This window comes from Cebus imitator, unplaced genomic scaffold (genome assembly GCF_001604975.1).
Source record: "Cebus imitator isolate Cc_AM_T3 unplaced genomic scaffold, Cebus_imitator-1.0 Scaffold827, whole genome shotgun sequence".
Classification (NCBI taxonomy): domain Eukaryota; kingdom Metazoa; phylum Chordata; class Mammalia; order Primates; family Cebidae; genus Cebus; species Cebus imitator.
Window position 1 is genome coordinate 298095 of NW_016108142.1, and position 5381 is coordinate 303475.

General features: G+C 43.8%; 1 protein-coding gene across 3 annotated transcripts in view; it reads right to left on the bottom strand.

Annotated features, from left to right (window-relative positions):
* ERGIC2 (ERGIC and golgi 2) overlaps window positions 1-4266 on the bottom strand; it is a 62034-nt gene extending 57768 nt beyond the window's left edge. The window contains exon 1 of one of the 3 annotated variants that reach the window (XM_017520380.2): window positions 4215-4266. The gene's annotated coding sequence lies outside the window, so the exon portion shown is untranslated. The remainder of the gene's footprint in view (window positions 1-4214) is intronic. The other 2 variants (XM_017520377.2, XM_037735528.1) reach the window with 2 other exon arrangements.
* Window positions 4267-5381: the final 1115 nt, after the last annotated feature.

A 5381-nucleotide genomic window follows, 5' to 3' on the forward strand; every position in this document is an offset into this window, starting at 1 on the left:
AAAAAAAAAAAAGATTGTTTAAAGTCTTGAAAGACCACAAGCTAAATCTAAACTTCTTAAGATGGCACATAAACGTCTTTAAACTTTGGAACAATATATACTTTTCTACTCTTGTATACGATGAACCACTTTTCAAACATCTTTTGTTACGATGTTTTTAACAAATCTTACTGTGAATGTTTAATTTTTAAAACTCTTCATAATTGGGATATAAACTATTTTCATAAGAAATGGGCATGCATATTTCACACAAACACATATACATTCTACCTCTATTAAAGAAAGAAGAAATATAAGTACCACTGGGCATAAAATAGAATAAATTTTAAAACAAAAGTGTCACAGCAAGCATCTCATTAAAAAAAAAAAAATCTTGAAATCTCCCAGAGGGAGAATATTTGACTATTTATTTCAATGAAGATAATTTCTATAACAAAACATTTTTCTTTAAACAGTAACAAACTAAACAGATCCCCTACAGGCTATTAAAAGTTGTACGATTTGTTATTTTCCATAATAAAAGATAGGAGGAATTGGTAATTTCCATAGGAAGTAGGCCTTAGGAATTACCACCACAATACATTTGGATAAGAATGAAAACAACTTTACCCATAGTTTGTAGTAATTAGGGTAAAACTTACTCACTGGTTTAAGTAGTTTTCCATTTTCCATTTACTTCACAGAACCACAATAGTACTCTATCCTCTTAAGAAATGTTTGTAAAACGCGAAGGGTCAAGCATAGTACTTGGTACACAGAAAGAGGTTCAATATTTTTGAATTAACAAATTACTGAACGAATGAACACAATGGGCTCTCAAACCCTCCCTGCTCCCTCTTAGGTTTGCTATTATGTCCATTATGTGCTTTGGCCCTTCTCTATGTCAATAATGATGTATTTCCTTTCCTTTATCCCTAAGAAAGGCCCTGGTTATTCTTTCTTCCTTTAGAGATCTAGAATCTATAATCACCCTTCTCACTCGAAACTCCTCATTTAACAATAAAGAACACCCTTTTCCCTTGGGCCTTCCTCATGTCTCTAATATGCCTCTCCTGCAGCAGAGATTGAATCTAGCTGAACACGTTGTAAGATAAACCTCCTGAAAGCAATGTCTGCCTCCAGGTTATTTGAATTTCTCACCCCATCCCTACTTAACAAGTAATTTTATTCCGAAACAGTTATCATTAGTGAGACATCAACATATTTACACATCAATCTACTGCAGCTAACTTCATAACAATGGTAGAAACAGAAAAATGCTGAGCATCCTACCGTGGGTCTCAAAAATTGAATTCAAATACTCTGTGTATAAAATGCCTAGACTCTGTCATTCTAGCTCATCTATGATCTGGCCTAACAAGTATATTTTTAGACTACAAAATAGCTTTTTCCTATGACGTGTAAAACTCCATTAAAAATGAATTCTTCCTAATAAATATTTTATGGTGTCTAAAATTGCTGTGAATATCAGTTACACCTTTTACAATGATCTTTTAGCCAGAAAGCCCTTATTTGTAGAATCCTCATATATTTCAGTTGTCACCTATTTAGGCTAGGCCTAATACCAAAACTGTTCCCCATTACTGAATTCAGAGAATTATTCAGGCACACAGTTTATTTCCTATCTTGATACTCCTGAGCCCATGCCCCAGCCCTCTTGCTAATCTCCCTGGACCAGACAACTCCATTAGAATCTGGCACCCACGTTTGTTCTGTCTAACACTGCATGAAGGACAGAAAACTTCAAAGCACTTTTTTTTTTTTTTTTCTTTTTTGGGCTACCAAGAAGCCAAATTTTTCTACCTCTACCATTCAAAACCCCAATTCAACAAACTTTCACAGGGGTTTTTCCCCCATGTTAAGCAGTCAGGTATTAGAGATACACAAATAAAACACAGACTCTGCCTTCAAACAACCCAATGAACAGAAAATTCTTTTATGCACAACCAAAACGCTGTAATAGTAAGATTCAAATATGTAGAGGAGAAATTTGGTTGAGTATATGACACTTTATTTCTTTCTTTGTATTACAGAAAAGGTAAGTCTGTAGAAAAAGGAGAAAGACAACTGGGTAGAAAATTTATTTCAAATATCTAACCCAAATCTTCAACAGATTTTCCATTTTAAGTATTCCAAAAGGTGTACCATTGTATATTACACTAAATGTGGGTTCACTTATCACTTAAACTTTTGTTTGTTTGTTTTGTTTTGGTTTGGTTTTTTTGAGACGGAGTTTCGCTCTTGTTATCCAGGCTGGAGTGCAATGGCACGATCTCGGCTCACCACAACCTCCGTCTCCTCGGTTCAGGCAATTCTCCTGCCTCAGCCTCCCGAGTAACTGGGACTACAGGCACGCACCACCAAGCCCAGCTCATTTTTTGTATTTTTAGTAGAGATGGGGTTTCACCATGTTGACCAGGATGGTCTCGATCTCTTGACCTCGTGATCCACCCGCCTCAGCCTCCCGAAGTGCTGGGATTATAGGCTTGAGCCACCGTGCCCGGCCTTAAACTTTTTTAAGCTAAAAAATCTCAAGCAATTAACATTTGGGAAGAAAAACAAGACTGATATACAAAGTAGTCAAAACATTTCAACTTTCTAAACTGTATGCACTGCACTAATTTTTTGATATTAGAAATCTCCACATTTGAATTTGGATATTCCACAGTGATAAATACTGGACTAAAAAATTTGACATCGAACATATGCAAAACTAATGGCTAGTACGAAAAATGCTAGAATGGAGAGAGAAAACTTGCAAGTGCCAAAACGTTTAAACGCTCTTTCAAATATCCCGAGATGCTAAATTAAGGACAAAACGATTAGGGTTCCAAGAATACAAACTTTCATCTCTTTGAAGGCAAATGAATATTGAATTTCATTGAGATTAAGAAATAAACATGTGCTTAACTCCTATTTGACTTTCCGAAATTCACCACAGTGAACAGCCCATTCTTTTTCCTTGTTTACACCAAAAGCTCCTTTTGAACACAACTCGAAATGGAACTCCAGGCCCCAAAAGTCACTTTCACCCCCACAGGCAGCTAGCTACTTAACAGATAATAAGGAATTCAAGTGCAGGACTGAAGGTCTTATTTCTATGCTAATTTCACAATCCCCGTTTCTTTCCCAGATACAAAAATTAAGATTTAAAAGGTGGCGGGAGTGGGGAACTTGGGAGTTGGCCTCAGGAAAAGGCGAATTTCCCAAGAATTCCTAAATGGTTTTGTTTCTAATATTAAAACTGTAAGAAATTATCCAGCTATCAGTAGAATTTAACAACAGCTGAAACTTGCATTTGAAACAATTACCATGTTTCACTTTGTTTCAACAGCTCAAACTTGCATATGAAACGATTACTATGTTTCACTTTCTTTTTTCCTGGGGGCAGGGGATGGTGTCTAACCTACTCTTAAAATTTAACATACTAACAGGTTCCCCTCAGTCCACACCGACAGGTTTCTTATCCCCCATAATGAATTCAGTCAAATGGCATTTCTTTCTCATCGAAGGCCATCGGGAATGGTTTCAGGAAACTGATTTTCAAGCGCTGGGATCTTTAAGCGGCAGCAGGTGCCGGCAGCGTGGGGACAGATCGATGGAGAAGAGGCGGGCAAGAAGCAGGGACGCGCATTCCTCCTAAACAAAGCGCCAGCTGCCCACCCGAAGCGCCCCGGGGCTTAGAGCATCACCTCGCTGTAATCCCGGCGGCGGGGAGTGCGGCTGGACCCGGACACTGCGTGATCCACACAGCGTCCAGCCCGCGCCAGCCCCGCGGCCGCCTCTCGGCAACGCTGGGGCAGGGGTCAGCGAGCAGCCCCTCCGCGTCTCGCAAACCCCCGCCCGCGCCCCTTCTCCCCCAGCTCGCCCCGCCAGCCCGCTGCCCCTGGCTGCAGCATCTCCGCGCACTCGTGAGGCTGCCGCCGGGACAGAGCCGGAGCGCCGCAGAGCCCACCGAAACTTCCCAGGGGCGCCAATTCAAAAATCGCCTGTCCCGCCGCCGCCGCCGCTGCCGCCGCCGCGCGCCCCTGGCTGGCTCCCCTCTGCGAGACCGCAGCCCCGGTCTCCCCCTCCCTCAGGACCCCCCAGCGCCCCGCCCGGCGGGAACACGCCGCCAGTTGCCTCCCGGCTCCGCAGGCCGCCGTCGCATGTCGGCCGCGCAGGGGGCCTCACTCCGCCAATTGCCGCGGCCGCGCGCCCTGGCGCACACTCACCAGCCCGAGCCGGGGCGGCCATCTTGGCTCTCACTCTGGCACTCAGTCCCCCGGTCCGGCGGCTATGACAGCGGTGACTCGCGGCAGGCCCCGCCTCTCCCGCAGCCCCGCCCCCGCGCAGGCTCTGCGTGCAGTCGCCTTCCGTGCTTCGAGGCGGGTGTCCGGGCCACACACCGTCCCCGGCGCCGCACGTGGCTCTGCGGGGACAACAAGCGCTGCCTCCCCGGGGGGGCTTCGCACCTGCGGTGGTCGCCGGAGCCCGGGAGGGTAAACCCAGGGTGCCCTGTGTGCCTGCGAGCCGCAGAATCATCCACGGACGTACTTAGTCCTTCCCGGAATTTCTGTGATTTACACAGCGTCGAATTGTTTGGCAGAAACGCGTGCCACTTCCATTATCTTTAAAGCCTTCCCCAATTCACTGGCATAGAAATTCTTACAGAAAACTTTTCCTTCGTGAGGTGACCCCAGGGTGTAACTTTAGTGGTGATGACGGCTGTGTATTGGGCTCCCTCTCACAGCAAAAGGGCGAGAGAGGTTCCAGAACAGGCACAGGAAAGGCACTGCTATCCAGAACTGCCTAACCCGAAATTCCCATTTAAATAATGAAGTAGATACCTAAAAGAAAGAGAATAGATTAAGGAGGGGAAATCTTCCAGGCAAGTCAAGATTAAGGTACCTGAAAATTAATCCATTAATATTTATTGGATTCTTTGTGCTTAACTCTGAGCCAGATTGCTGTTTTTAACTGAACCTATACTCGATGAGCCAGTTCTACTTTGGCCACCCTGTGGAGTGTACTGAAAATGTAAAAACTCTCCATGGGGAACTTAAGACAAAGATGCAAAGTTAATAATGCATCAATACAGTGCAAAATTTTGCAATATGTAAGACAAGCTATAAAATGGTTCCTATCTTTTCATCAACAATTTTATTATGAGTAGTATCTTTCAGTGGTATGAGCTGAATAAAAAAATGGGTGCTCAAAGGTTTTCACAGCATATTATCCAAACGCTGAAAAACTGAAGGTGAGGAGGAGTGGGGCGTGATTTTAACTAAAAGGAAATGACTAAGATCTGATTTAGAGGCCGGGCGTGGTGGCTGACGCTTATAATCCCAGCACTTTGGGAGGCGGAGGTGGGTGGATCCTCTGAGGTCAGGAGTTTGAGA